Source organism: Zonotrichia leucophrys, chromosome 1 (assembly GCF_028769735.1).
Source record: "Zonotrichia leucophrys gambelii isolate GWCS_2022_RI chromosome 1, RI_Zleu_2.0, whole genome shotgun sequence".
NCBI classification, from domain to species: domain Eukaryota; kingdom Metazoa; phylum Chordata; class Aves; order Passeriformes; family Passerellidae; genus Zonotrichia; species Zonotrichia leucophrys.
In genome coordinates this window covers 98,940,275-98,956,089 of record NC_088169.1, presented here as the reverse complement: position 1 = coordinate 98,956,089, position 15,815 = coordinate 98,940,275, and positions in this window count along the sequence as shown.

Below are 15,815 nucleotides of genomic sequence, written 5' to 3'. Positions count from 1 at the left end.
CAAGTGGAATGGAGATTGATCTGAGCTCCCAGCTTAGCAATTAAACAGATTTTGCGAATCTTTTTTTTCTTATCAAATCAAAATGAGAACGACACATTCCATTATAATAATTTAGAAATGTAAATATATAAATTTCAAGTATAACCAAATTAATTACTCGAAATGGAAGCATAATACCAAGTAAATACATAAGGAAACAAAATCATTAATTGATTTGGCTTCTTATTATAGTGAAACTGTTTGCAAGGATTAACAGCTCCTTTCTGAAACACTGAACCCTGACACGATGTTTACATTTCCATATATTTTTAATGATCACATAGTTTATCGTTTGAATAAAACAGCACCATATGCTTTAGCTGTATTAAATTCTTCAAACATTAAACACTAAATATGGAATAAATTATCATGTAAAGATCATTAATATTGGCAAGCCCTTCTAATATGCCATGTCACTTTCATTTTAATTTGCCAGGACTTTGCCAAAATGAAATGCCTCTTTTTATTTACTACAAAGTAAAACTGTTTAATAGAAACTCATGGAAAAAAGCATAGGCTAGACACAAATGTCTTAATTTTGTTTAAAAAAGAGGAAGAACTTTCATACTTTCTAATACAAATAGAATCATTTTCATAGCTTGGATATGCAGCAGGATTTCTTTTTTTCATGTACAAGTGGAAAATCATGTTATTTAGATCTACTTTCAGAGCAAGGAAGAGAAATATGCAATAATAAATGCAGCATAGACTGGCTGTACTTTGACAGCTAGGATAGGCTCTCTAGGTTCACTGAAGGAGTTAACCTGCTAGAAGGGTACGGAGAAGCCAGTTTCTTTAATAGCAGGCTATAAATGGAATTATTCTTCTTGACTGAGTCTAATGTGATAGTGCCTTTAATTTTAGAGTTAGCCTACACAGCCTAGAAACAATTTGCAATAGCTGACCAAGAGACTTGCATGTCTATAGGACTCCAGGGGCAGACTTTGGTGAAAAACCATTTATCTGGCACTCTTCTGTTAATGACTTTATTCTTGTCAATCTCCTGGCTTTTGTGGTTTGGCCCTTGGATTGCTAATTGGGAAGTCTGGGGCTCTGTTCAGTTTCTTCTGGAACCTCCAAGCAGACCTTGACACCAAATATGTCTTTCAAAGAAATGACACTTAAACCAAAAGCTTGATCTGTAATGGGATACTATCTAAATCCTATAATGGAAGTAATTTACCAGATTGGTTTGGAGGCATATTAAGGCAATATAGGAACCATGGTCTGCATCACTGATAATGTTATCCATGCACTTGCTAGTCCATTAGCAGAGTGATTCATCTGAGACCTGCAAAAGGGCCAGTCCACACTCCCAAGCATGCAAACATCCAGACAAAATAGATCACAGAAGCAACTAAGCAGCTGTTCCCTCTCCTGCCATACCTGCTGCTGGTGTAGGATGGAGCAAATGGCCATTTGGGTTCCTGCTTTTAACAAGATTGTATGTGCCTCTGAAAAGTGTCTTTTGAGATGGATGTGTTTTCCTAGTAGATACTACATGTAGCTGCATTCCCCAGGCTTGCTTTTCAATTAAGGACAAATCTCGAACAAACTATGTGGCTGCAACCTACTGAACTTAACCTGGCATTAGCCAGCATTAGAAAGGCATGCTCTGATAACTTCAGCAAGCAGAGGAGGTTATTTCAGGGAATGCCTTCTCCATCTCACATAATCACTGAGATTATTCCTTGCTATCTTTTCTCTGTACTCTCCACCCAGAATCCAGCTGAAGCTGCCGAAACACCAGCTGTGTTGGCAGGGACACAACTCGGGGCTCCTGTGAGGACGGGGATGCAAAAGGCTCCCTTGCAGCCTACAAGGAAGGTGCTGAGATGGGGAGCAGGGTCAAGGCTTGCATCACCAATTCCCTGCTGGACTAGCATGCAGGTTTTAAGGTCAGTGTCCAGTCCAGCTGTGGCTCAGGGGTAAGTAGCCTGAAGGAGGCTGGTTTCTTTCAGTGCCTGGTTTATAACAATTGTGTCAGCGCAATATGAATTCATGTGTAATACAATAAACAGGTTCAGTCTGTTCAAAGTGAGGGCTTTTTAAAGTCACAGTCAGAAATAAGAACAGTTCACCAGCCTGAGTATATCTTTAAACTCTACTTCAAATACATATAAATAGCAATGCTCAAATAATCCCTGAAGTGCCTGTAGTTTATTGAGTCCTCTTGAGTATCACCATCCCTGTGGCCAGGTAGAGATAAGTGGATTAGTTCTGGATATGAGCATCTGAACTTATATTTCACTGCTCAAATTCATACCTGCTGAATTTGAGTCTATGATCCTGTTGTAGGGCTCAGCTAGCTAAATTTGCTGTGGTTTAAGATATGGTCCAAGATATTTTAAGTGAACAAAGTGAACAAATCCAACTTGGGGGGGAAGAAGATGTTCTTTATGTTTGATAGAGTGGGGCAACCTCCTCTAATATGTGGTAATGTTTTTGCTGTTCATATCTATTTGTTTTCAACTATCAAAACAGTCAGAGTGCTGACTCTCATATTAATTGGTTTTGTTCTGCCTGTCTCTATTCATCTGCATGCCCCTGGTAATTCTGACATGGGTTTCAGCAATGTAGGCAGGTTTTCTGTCTTCTTCTCATGGAAAAAAAAGAGACAACAAACTGCCTTCATCAATATGGTTCCACAGAACTATTAAATGCAGATATGAATCTGACTCGGTATTCTGCATTGCTTCATTTTTTTTCTACTAAATACTTGGGTGGCTGATAATGAGCATTTCCTTGTTTAATCTTTTTTTCTTACTGCTAAAAATTGACATCTAATAAATTTAGCACATTGACAACTGTTACTATGTCGAGAATATCATATCTAGATAAAATAGATATGATAATCTCTATTTTTGTGTCAGGTTGTTCTTCTAATGCTTTCTCTTAACAACAAGAGGTAAATTCTCACACCAAAGCAAGTACATGTCTGCCTTGTTTGGTCCAAAAGAGTTTTGCTTTGCCACCAGACAGAACATTTTCACTTGTTTTGGATTATATCCTGATCTTATTTTCTTCCTGAATACTGGACATAAGTTTGGCTGTTGATTTTCTCTACAGTTGTCTGTAAATTCATCTTCTGCTTGTTGTGGAATCTGCCGTTGATTTTGCATATTTTTCCCTGCTTACTTCTTGCCTGTGGTATGAAATTCTCTATCACATCATTCACTGTCCTCAAGTTGGATTACACTGCCCTTTGAACAGGAAAAGCCTGAAAGTTTTTTCAAACTCTAAGCCCCAACTTTGTGCGTTTTGAGTCATCTGGCCATTTTGGCCATGTTAGCTACAAAAATAGCCAGTGACCAGATTTGAGGAGAATGAAATCTGTCATCTCCTGACACAGCTCTTTGCATGGAGATACAGACAGCCCACAGTGCTGCTCAGAGCAGGTGCCATCAAGGTCAAGGTGGCCCTGTGCCCTAAGCTTGACCTTGCCTGCTGGCCAGTATCAGCATCAGCATCAGCCAGATGTGTGCTAGGAGAAGCTTTGGGCAGGATTCCTTGCCAAGGCAGCCCCCCTTCAGCAGCACCTCTGCTCTCTCAAAGTGGGCCACACAACAGGATGGTTTGGGACACATGAGCCCCACACGCAGTGAGCAGTGCCCAGTGAGGGTGCAGGTCAGGCTGGAAACCCTGTGTTCCACCTCTAGACAGTTTTGAGCTCTTCTGTCTCTCTTCTGTCACCTGCTTGTTTTCAACCACACCTTGTTCACAACCACACCTTGTTCACTTTCAGGCAAAGTGCTTCAAATTCTTGCGTTAAGCATTCACAGTCAGTTACACCTGCCTTAATTGGAAACTGTTAAAAACAGTAACTGCTCCAGAATTTGTCATTTATCAAGGTACTTCCTGGCAGTCCTCTGTGGTATTCACCTACCCTCTGAATGGAGAGAGAAGCAGAGAAAAGGATGATCAAAACCATTATTATCTCATTTGCTACTCCTGTGTTTGTGTGCAAGTGGAATGCATTATGGAGATTGTTTACCAAAAGTGGCCAACTGGATCCATGTGTGTTGGTCGGGACTGTCAGCTGACAGCCACGAGTTCTTCACTTAGTTAGAAGAAATTAGAAATAAGTATAATATAATACCTATCTCTTTAATATATTATAGTATAATAATTAATTATCCTTCTGATATCATGGAGTCAGATGTGCATCATTCTTCCCTGTGCTAGGGTAATTATAAATCCAATAGCCCTTCTTTTGGCAGGTGTCTTAAGTCAGCATGTACTTACAGATTTCCATGCTGTTTCAGCTCTGGGTTAGCTGTTAAAGGCTATGCACTGTTTGAAATTGCTTGGAGCAGCAGCTGCAGTGTATGGCACAAGCCTGAGGAGGCTGTGGTTGAGGCAGTTCTGATGGCTGGTCAGGTGGGGCACCACCCCAGAGTGAGCTAGCCCACAGGGAGGAGGTTCTGGAGCCTGCAAGGCCATTGGCAGTTCCTGCTTTCTGTCTGAGAACAAGCTGAGTGCTTTGCATCTTCCTACAGTTTCTTTCCTGAAATCCCAGCGTTGGTGTCAGCTGTTGTGGGCATCCCACACAATGGGAGCCCTCATGCAAAGCTCCAGCTGCTTCTTCTGGGCTTTGGATGGATTGCCCCAAAGATAAAGCTGCTCATTGAGAGATATGCTCTCACTCACGATTTGGAAAAGTCTATAAAAGAGATTTCTTTCAGAAAAAATGCCTTTAGTTATAAGATTTCCCAAAAAGATGGAAACGAAATTTTCATTGCAGCTCTACAGAGGTTGAAAATAATGTGTTCCACCATCTGCCCCATGTTCCCTTCTGGAAGAAAAGATCCACAGCCTTTGTCACACACGAAGACTCTGTGTGGTGCTGCAGCCAGTAACTGTAAATGTAACTGAGCTGAGCTAGTCCAAGGCTGCTTCTCATTGGCACCAGCAAAGTTACGTGAAGAGCCCAAGGAGGACATGCCACATGAAACATGGGAGAAGATAAAGGGTTTATGGGGTGAGAGAATTAAGGAGCGGCAGGACTGTGTTCATGTGGTGATCTCCAGCCATTTGCTTGCCTGAAGATGGCCAGGCCCTCAGTTTTAGTGAGGTGTGTTCTGTGCATGACCCAGGAACAGTGACAGAGAGAATGGAGCAGTCTCTACAAAGTACTTTGTCTCTCCATTTCAAAGAAAGGAGAAAGTGGAAGGGGGATGGTCTATATGGTTATTCTGGATTTTCCACTGTGTTGTGATGATACAGGCTTTGCAGGCGCCAGAATCTGACCAAATGAGAAAAAAATTTCTCACTGCTATCAGGATATCCTAACCATCTGTCTGAGCTGTGGGGTTGAGAGCCATTCATCAGAATCACAGAATTGTTAGTTTTGTAGGGGACCTCTGCAGCTCATTGAGTGCAAGTCCACTGCCGAGGCAAAGTCACCTGGAACAGGTGCCACAGGAATGAATTCAGGTGAATTATGAATGTCTCCAGAGAGGGGGACTCCGTGATCTCCCTGAGTGTTCTGCCACCCTCAATGTCAAAAAGTTCCTCCTTACATTGAAATGAAACTTTTTGTGTTTTAGTTTATGGCCATTGCTCCTTGTCCTGTCACGGGGCACGACTGAAGAATCTGGCACCATCCTCTTTATAAAGGGCCATGCCCTTTCAGCTTGTGTCAGCACTCCTCTTCTCTCTAAAAGAAAATTACAATCTTGATATGGTTCCACTTCTGAGCCTTCACCAATATCAAGATTTCTAGAGAGAAGATCAAAAATATTAATTGAAATTAATTCTATTGTGTGTATTTAGCCATCAAAACCAATAGAGTTACTTCAGATTTCTGGGAAATAGATATTCTGATTTATTTTAGCTGTCTGGGCAATGATTTACTGTCTGATCACAACTGAATGATTCTCAGCTTGAGCTACTGATGGGAATTTCTCATTACAGTCACAAGTCAGGGAGGAGATTTACATTCTTAAACATATTGATATTAGCCAAGCCCAAACCTTGCATTGGTATTAGAGCAACAGGGCTGACAGCTGCCTGTAGAGATCCCTTTCCCCAGCAGCCTCCTGCCCACAGTCTCCAGTGCTGTCTGCAGCACTGCAATCCCAACCCTGCCATGCTGTGCTGGGAAGCTGCCTCTTGCGAAAGAGGAGCACCTGGCAGGAGCTGTGCAGGCACATGCAAACCAGCAGCCAACATGTGAGAACTTGTTAAACCACTGCGAGGTTAATTTTTTTCCCCTTCCTCTTAAGAAAAACAAGTTTTACCTTTTTGTGAAGTCTGACGGGTAGTAGTGACAAGATGTCAGTTTTATCCAAACAAGAGTGACAGGTGTAATTGTAGCTATGGGCCATGATTTTCCTGTGCAGCGCTGATTACCGTAAATAATGCAGCGTCACGTGTAAGCCTTATGTTTAGTTGCTGACACTTAGATCTGTGAACTGTGAACACTATGAACATGGTGGCATTAGCACATGGCAGAGTGCTGAGAGTACAAGCATTTCTGAATTTTTATGTGCTGAAGTGTAAGTATTTTTGCACCATAGATTTAAAGCAGATTTATCTGTACTTTGGCTTCTGGAGGCCCAAAGATTGCTTTTATGGTTGAATAGGAGGGTTTTGGTAATCAAGAGCTTTCCAAGGCTGAGTGTATTTGCATTTCCACATTATATTTCAAGTACAGTAACTAACCCAGAGTAGTTTGTTATTACTGAGGCAGCCAAATGAATGGCCATCGTGCTGATGCTCAGAAAACACCCTGTGGAGGGTCACCACATGCATGTAGTGTGTATTTGTATGTGTATTGTGCATAGTCACCCTTGGGAAATTTGGTTACTTAGTTGAAATCCAGTATTGGAGAGCTCTTGTATTATTTTAAAATGGATATTAGTACTGATGTGGTAAATTCAGCCATATGCTGTGTCCATATGCTCTGAGTTTACAGTAGTTTAGACTACCTATAGGATTCAGTAATTTACTTTTTCATATCTTATAACTTTTTTGATAACTTACTTTGATAATGAGATGATTTTTTTTTTTTTTTTTTTGCTTTTGAAATCTCAGCGGCAGAACAAATTTCCTCCTGACTTTTGGAAAACCAGAACTGAGGAGTTGGATTTTTACCATTTGACAGGAGAGCAAAGAGCCCAGCTACCACAGTTAGAAAGGGCTGTAGTAAATCTTGTCAAAGGGTAATCCTGAGGAAGATCCTGGAAGGTCCAAGGCTGTAAGTCTCTGTTACTGTCAATACTATGAACAGTTTTAGCATTAAGTTTCTGATATTGGGGTTTTTATTTACCAGCAAGGAAGTAGCTGTAAAGGGTAGCCCAAACTCTGCAGAAATAAAATTTCTATCTAGATACAAAGCTCTGTGCAAACTGCAGGGCAGTGCCATGTTGAGGTTCTGTGCCTGAGTGCAGCACAGGATGAAACCATGCATTTCTAAAATCAGAAAAAGAGGATATGTGCCTGGCAGCTGTGCACAGGCAGGTGTGTGTGGCAGCAGGTCCTTCCCCGGGCAGCCTGACCAGAAAGCATCTGCTGAACAGAAAGGTGGCCCTGTGTTGATGCATCCCCAACCTTACTGTCACCAAGCCTTTACTTTCTAGGAAGACTCACCTGCCTGCCTTCTCAGTAGCTTTGCCACTTCTTTCTACATCACATTTCTCTGCCCCTGCCCACTTCCTATTGCCCAAGTTCTCCTCTTTGGCACTCCCACTTCTTGACAGCCTGAGCCTGCAGCTCATATCAAATGCCTTTCCTGAGGCCTGAAAGGGGCTGCTGTCACCACAGCCCTGCTGTGACCTCCCACTCCTGCAGGGCTTAAAGTGCAGAGAAGGAGAAGTGACTGGGATAGATGAAATCCAGAGACCACTATTTCCCCTCCACTCACAAAAAGCCCCACTTCTAGGTACAGTTAAATAAATGATGGGTGACCTTGCAGCTATGGACCCAGGTTAAAAGGCAGAGTATGCAAACAAAAAATATCTCAACCTAATGCTTTCCAGCACTAACCAGATGCTCCTCCTGTATAGCACAGAGTTATATGAAGTTTCTGACCTGTAAGGAATAAAACCCGGCAAAGCCATGAACCAAGGTAATTGCGCCCCTGAAACTGAAATCTTATTTGAAGAGGCTTTTTCTTAATAAATTCTTTTGAAAAAAGCAAGCTAAAAAATTTCATAGTTCAATTCACAAAGGTTCTAGTGTTGCTCTGTCTCAAATTGTGATTTCTTTGCATTGGAGAGACACTGTTCACTGTAGTTGATGAGATGTAATGAAATACCAATGAAAATGGGCAGAGTTTGGAATTTGTTCGTCCCCTTGTAAAATCAGGCAGACGATCTTCAAGAAATGTAAAAGTTAAGACTAAATTCTTAACTTGCTGTTATTTCCAGCAATAACAACGACATTAAGAATGATCCCAAATGCCTTCAGAGGGTCAGTTCAGATAAGCAACCAAAAGTTCATTTGATACAATCTGAAAAGTTTATCTAAACCTCTTGTGTCTGCATAATTGAGTTTGAAATCTTGCAAGTACAGCCTTGTTCCATATAACATATACTATATCTTCTACATGTCTGTAGTTTCCAAAATGTTAATCTCCAAGGACTCAGAATGAGTCAACAACATTCACAGTCATGTGTAACTCCAGCTCTGTTGAAATGTGGCATTGCTGCTGCCTTTATAAATGGCACCATCACAGCACAGACCTGGAATGAGGATTCAAGATGCAATAATCTTTTATGCTTCTTGGCTTAGACAGTATCTTCTGATGTCCTGCATAGCACATTACACCAGGTTTGAAGTTACTAGTTTTAATGAACTGATGGATGGGATAATCAAAGTTTGGCCTCAATTCAAATACCAGAGTATCAAATGTTATATTCAGCTTCAAACTCCAAACTCATATTAACCTTGCCTGTTGTTTTGTAAAGTTTATTTTCCCAAGTTTCCTTTGGAAACACATGGTAGTTTTTTGTCTCAAAGCACTTGGAACTAATTCATTCCTTCTAGCCCACACATCAATAAAATAATTCATAACCTCATCCTTACAAAGACACTGTTCTTTTCCTGATAGCAGGTCTCTATTGATGCACAAGTGCTAAACCAAGGGAGTACTCATAGATGCATAGAAAGCTTGGGTTAAAAGTGACCTTAAAAATTATTGAGTTGCCACTCATCTGCCATGGCCAGGGTTACTCAGAGACCCATCCAAACTGGCCTTCAACACTTCCAGGGATGGGGCATCCACAGCTTCTCTGGGCAACCTGTGCCAGTGCCTCACCACCCTCACAGTAAATAATTTCTTCCTGATTTCTAATGCAAACCTACTCTCTCCCAGTTTGAATCCATAGGTCCATCCCTGGACCTATCACTAGATGCTCTCCCCAAAAGACTCTCCCCATCTTTCTTGTAGAAATTCCCTTCACGTGCTAGGAGGCCTAAAGGTCGCTCTGAAACTTTCTGTTCTCCAGGCTGAACAATCCCAATTTTCTCAGCCTTTCTTCATAGGAGAGGTGCTCTATCCCTCTAATCATTACCATGACCCTCCACTGGACCCACTGCAGGATGTCAATGTCCTTCTTTTGCTGGGATCCCAGAGCTGGATGCTGCTCTCCAGGTGGAGTCTCATGACTAAGTGGCCTTCCTTCTCTGTGCTCAGAGACATCATGACCTCTCCTTTGCACTGAAACTGGATAGTTTGGAACCAAGATATTTCTCAAATGGGCAGAGGAGCCTGCTAATGCCCCGCTACCTGGTGGAAGTTTCTGCCCTTGATTAGAGAGCATCATGTTGCCTGTGCTTCCAAAAGATTGCCAGGAGACTGTTTGCCTACTGAAGTGGTATCTGAAAAGGATTTCCATAAGCCAGTCAGCAGAGTAGGGGGTTGCTAATGTAAGGGGAGGAGGGAGTGAAAGCAGGCTTCAGACTGTTGAGCCCCTGCCTTGCCTGGCTTGATCAGACAAGTCTGCCAAAAAGCCCATTTTGCAGCACCTGGAACTGGCAGTTCTTCCAACCATGCCTTGTGTTGGTCATGTACCATCTCTTTTTGTCCCTGCATCCCCAGTATCCTTGTGCCAAGCCCTGTTTATCTGTCAGTGGAAGTCTGCCTTCTCTTATCCATCTGCAAGGTGAGAGAGGCATTTCAAGTGCAAGCTGTGTGCTTGACTCCTGTGAGACACTCCAGTTTTAAAACCCCTTTTGGCAGCTTCAACAACATCCTCCTAAACTGTTTATTAGGTGCTGAAAGATGGTGGCATTTGTGAAGCTGCTTTTAAAATGTTTACTCACAGCAGCATAGGCGCCTCTGCTTGTTATTATCATCCAGCTCTCAAAATGGAAAATGTCAGTAGCATCTGCTTGATGGACTTATCTGCCTGATTCTGTGCCTAAAGTAACAAGCAGCAGATTTAAATGGAATTTAAGTGGTGCATAAGTAAAACACATCAAGACCACTAATATTTGCAGGAATCCTGTTCAGTTACTTAGAGAATTAGAGCTCTTCTGATATGGGGAGAAGGAGCAACTTGCTGTGCACACCTCCACCCACACCAAGTCCTTTGGAAGGAAGAAGGTATGTGTGCCAGGGTATCTGGGCAGCTTGGAGCAAGGACAGTGTATTTGCTCCATGCTGGGCTGCCCTCTGGCAAACAGCCCCGAAGAAGCAGCGCATGGCAGAGCTGTGGTGTGGTGAGGCCCCTTCTCGTCATGAGGTGTGATTGCCTGCTGCTGCTGGGTGACATCTTCCTCCTTTTCAAAGCAGTCTAGCAGAAGGACTGAAAGACTGGAACTTCTGCACACTGCTCTGACACCTTCTTTCTAGCAGGCGTAGCCCAGGACTCCCATCCTCCCTCCCTGCTTCTGCAGCCAGGGTCTGCACACATTCCTCAGATATGTGTTCAACCTTGCTAGCTTAAAAGCAGGGTGGAGGAGGATGCTACAAATTTATTGCACCCTTCCTTTTAAAAAAAGCTAGGAAAGGCATAGAAGATCACTGAGCTCATTTCTACTGTTTAGTGAAGGATGTAAACTCAGATAGAAAGTATGTCAGCTGACATGAAGCACACCTCCTGACACTGAGTTTCCTCTTAACAAGGCTGACTAAGAGGAACTGACAGCTGTGCCAGAAGTATGCTCACTCTTTAAATTAACTGAGAAGTATTTACAGGAAGAAAAGAGTTGTATAAATAACCTGGAAAAAGTAGTAATTTTTGTTTGTTTGTTTCTACCAAGTATAAGTCATATTCTCCCCTCTTTATGATTCTTTTTTTAAATTCAGATGAAAAAACTGCCATTTGCAGGGACTTTTCTTTTTGCTGGGGGAATGAATACATAAGATATTGCCTAAGTTGGATCTATTAGTGCTACTGACTAGCCTGAAAGTTATTTTGTTGTATGAGGCGGAGAATTTCTTCACAAAATACTGTTTCATAAATCCTGTTAACAGTCAGCTAAGTTGCTCTCATGTGGCATGAAGATTCGGATTGGGGTTTGCTAGCTGAAGCAAGTTAGGAAAGCTTGGATATTTTTAAAGGACATGAAAGGAAGTAGAAGATTACTGCATTGCTTAAAATCCTAATTGATTTTACAAGACTGAATACCTTTTTTCCTGTTTAAAGATAAGTGTAATGTGTGGAAAGTCACAAAGGAAATACAGTGATAAGGAGCCATTTTCACAAGATGGGCTCTTTTATTTCCTCTGCTGAAAAGAGAGCTGAGCAATACTATTTACAATATTATAATTGGTATTCCTGTGTTATTTTAAAGAGCTTTAAAGGATGAAAGCTGATCTGCTAGAGAAAGGTATTGCAATTGCCAAATAGGACACACATGCCTTAGCTTTGCAGAGAAGAATTTGCCTTTGTATTTTTGTTAAAGGCATTAAATATTCTGCGTGTGTGCTGGACACAGCATTAGATTTAAGGCAGCAATTTTCAGGTCTTGATCACACCATCTAGTGTACAGTTCTCAGTCCATGTAAAGCAAAGGTGAGATTGTCAGAGAATTGGCACAAGTCCAAGGGCTTTATATTTCTCCAGGGGGTCCATCAGCAAGGGGAAAGGGAGGCACAGTTTATACGGCAATTTTCCATCTGGGAACATGGTGGTGGTGAATGCAAACACAGGAAAGTAAAGTCTCAAGCTGATTTCTCATCCAGAGAAAAGACTGCACCATGGCCCCATATTTGCAGTCTTACTGATAATGGCTCTGGTGGCCTGAAGGGGACAAGGACCCTCTGTGAGAGGCCTTCCAGGAGCCAGCTGGTGCCCTGAGAAAGCAGCAGCAAGTGGGAGCTGTGCCTGGGGCAGAGGGAACCGCTGGGTTTGGCAGCGTCCCAGGATGGCCATGAACACAAGCAGCAGCTCTACTTCCCAACCTGTCCCTGGCCAAACTCTGCGTGTACAGGGCCACTGCACAGTAGCTTGGGCACTTTTCCCATGTGCACTGAGGTATCCAAGGCAGCTGCTGCCTTTCTTGCAGGGCTCACTGTGCTCCTGAGCAGCTCTGGCCAAGGAGGCCTCTGCTGCCAGTGCTCCCGTGCTCTCCCAGGGTTGTGTGTTTTTTGTTTTGTTTTGGTTTTTTTTTTTCTTTCCCTCTATAACCTTAAATACTCTAGAAGGGTAGAGCACCCCTCCAGCCAAGACAAGCTGAGAGAGTTGGATTTGTTCTGCCTGGAGAAGAGAAGACCGGAGAGGCCTTAAGAAGCCTTCCAGTACCTGAGGGGACCTACAAGAGAGCTGGAGAGGGACTTTTTACCAGGTCATAAAATGATAAAACAAAGGGCAGTGGTTTTCAGCTAAAAGGTGAGATTTATGTGAGATGTTAGGAGGAAATTCTTTGCTGTGAGAGTGGTGAGGCTCTGGAACAGGCCACAGCACAGAGAAGCTGTGGATGCCCCAACCCTGGCAGTGTTCAAGGCCAGGATGGATGAGCCTTGGAAGTGTTCAAGGCCAGGATTTGAGCAGCCTGGTGAGGTGGGAGATGTCCCTGCTCCTTGGAAGTAGGTGATCTCTAAGATCCTTTTCAGCCCAAGATATTCCATGATTCTATTAAACACAAGTTGCTATCAGGTTCTGTCCTATATATAAAATTACAGTAAAGCTGCAAAGAAAAGAGTGTGAGTAGAATAAAGGAGTCAGAAAACTAGAAAATATGGACCTCAAAACTGCCTGAGAAGTCCTTTAGTTAACACATTTTATGCTTTCTGTTACCTCATGGTTAAGAACTGGAAGTCTTGATGGAGTACCTTATAAATTAGATAACTGTTTCATGTGTAATGGAGAGAAATTTAGGTCTAAAAATAAGTGACTGACTGAGTGGCTAGAAACTGTTGAGCTATGGGCTGAAAGGACCTCTGAAATGTAATATATAATTAAGTCTTCTTTCTCTGACATGTTCCAGTCCTTTTCCCATAGACACTTGCATGTTTAAATGATAAATTGTGAAATATGCTTCCTTCTGTAACTCAGCCTTATTTTTTTCACATTCAGCAAAACCAGTAAAAATATTGATTAAAAATGCTGATTAGCCTACTGCTATGATAAGGATCTGCAGGTTCCTGAACGTGGGGAAGGAGACCACTTTCTCATTTATATCTACAAACAAAAATGAAAACTTCTGTTTCAAATTGTAGCTTGAATTACTTGTCATTATGTTTCTATTTTTTTCTCATGCCTTTGAGATCTGAACTCTTTATGAAATATCAAGTAAAAGGAACTTGGTGTAGCTGCATCATATAAAACACTCATATTATCTCATGAAAAAGAATCAAACTATGACTGACTAAAGATACTTTAACTTATAAAATAGAACTGTGTGGGGAGAAAAAGAGACATGGTACTTAGATATTAACTTCCACCATTGCTTTTTTCTGTACATTAGTCTTCTTGTTGTTTTATCCACTGATTAGAGAAGTCAAACATTTTAAAGCAAATACAGAAATTTTAAAGACAAATCTGTCAAGTTGAACAGTTGGAGGTCTGGAATTTGATTCCAAAAATAATATTTGCTTAAAATTCCAGCAATTTCTAGGCATTTTTTTATACCAGCACCCACACTGTGCCATAAGAAAAATCTTTGGTTTATGATATTCAGAATGGTTCACAAATCTGTGACATTTCAGCTGGTAATTGCCCTTTGAGGTAAACTAGTTGATCAAATCGGTGAGAGAACCATAAGATTCTAAAGATGATATGTCCAATTACAGCTCTGATTCACTCTTGTTCACAAAGAAAGTGTTGTTAAAGTCTGTTTTTGTCATCTGACAACAAATCAAAGCATACAACAACAGACATTTCCAGAACATGTGTAAGGTGGAGCAGACCAATCCCAGGTACTGATGAAAGACCTGGATTAACAGAAATAGGCACGTCATCAGTAATGCAAAGCCTTTACATTCCCAGGATATACAAACATATTTGCCTCATGGCATTAGAACCCTGACCTGAAAAAAAAAATCTTTCCCTGGGATTTAACATTACATAAGTCAGAAAATTATTAAGGCCTTTGAGGAGTGTGCACCGGGGTAGGCAGGAATAACAGAAGTGAAATCTGTGGAGCCACCTGAACAGAAAATTGGTATGAGAACTGGGGCATAGGATCCTGAGGGTATGTCTGTACCACTAAGGAGAAGTGCTCAGGGAGGGAGAGCCTGCACTCTTGTTGTCCCTGCTGCTTTGTTAGCCAGCTCATCCCCTGGCTCCCCTTTGAACTATTCCAAATATTTGTTTCCAAGACAAATCTGCCACAGAAAGGGCAGCTTTCTGCCCCTGGGGCCCGAGATCTGTTCTTGGCTGGCTTTTATTTAGTCATATCAACATAACCTGATTGACCAGTGCATTCAATTATGTGCTCTTATTTATCCCTTGCCAAGGAAGCACTCAAATTCCTACCTAGCTTTAGGCACAGAATTCAGTCCTCCTGAAGCTTTTTGCATGCAAGATAAAAATGCATTCCAGTAACCCGGAGTCAAGACATGTATGTTTTAATGTATATATGTATTTTACATATGTAACATATGTTTGAAGTGCTACTCAAGTTGTGATATTCCTTTAATGTAGGCAGAAGCCAGAGGTCTTAAACATTTAAAGCAAAGCAGATGTTATTTTCCTAAATCAAGATCATTATTTACACTTTCCTCTGAAGCATTTAACATTAACTGGTATAAAAAGAAAGATGCTACAATATATGGATCCTTGTTTGTTTGGGTAGAAAATTCCTTGGCTGTTAAGGAAACTGTCCTGCTGCCTTGCAGCCTTAAGGATCATAGTGTTTAATGAAAGTTCACTAGTGGGACTGTGGTGAGCTGAGCGCACAGGATAGTTTGTAGAGACTGCTGCACCTTTCCAACATACACTAGTGCTACACGTGGCATTTCCTGAAGCTGCTTCCTTTTTAACGTTCTGGAGACACAGGAGTGAATCTTAAGGAATGTCACATGTAAGACAAAGGATACCCAAGGCTGGCAGCTCCTGCTATGTTAAGTCACAAGAGGCTGTGGAAAGGAGACAAAACTCACAAATTCAGAATGAATATTTAAATTAATCTCAACTTGACTCATTAAAAATGTTTACAGTCTGGTTTCCAATGACAGTGGGGTTTAGAACCACTTTAATTTTTTTTTTTTAAGCTTAAAAAAGGTCTTACATGTATGCAGTTATTCACAATATTCTGTACATTTTGTAAAGTCTTGAAAAAGTCACAAGCCTGCTACACAGAGATTGTATTTGAGAGCCTAAAGAGGATGTCCATTTTTTTAAAATCCTGAACTATAGCAAAAGGTGATGTGTACATAAATC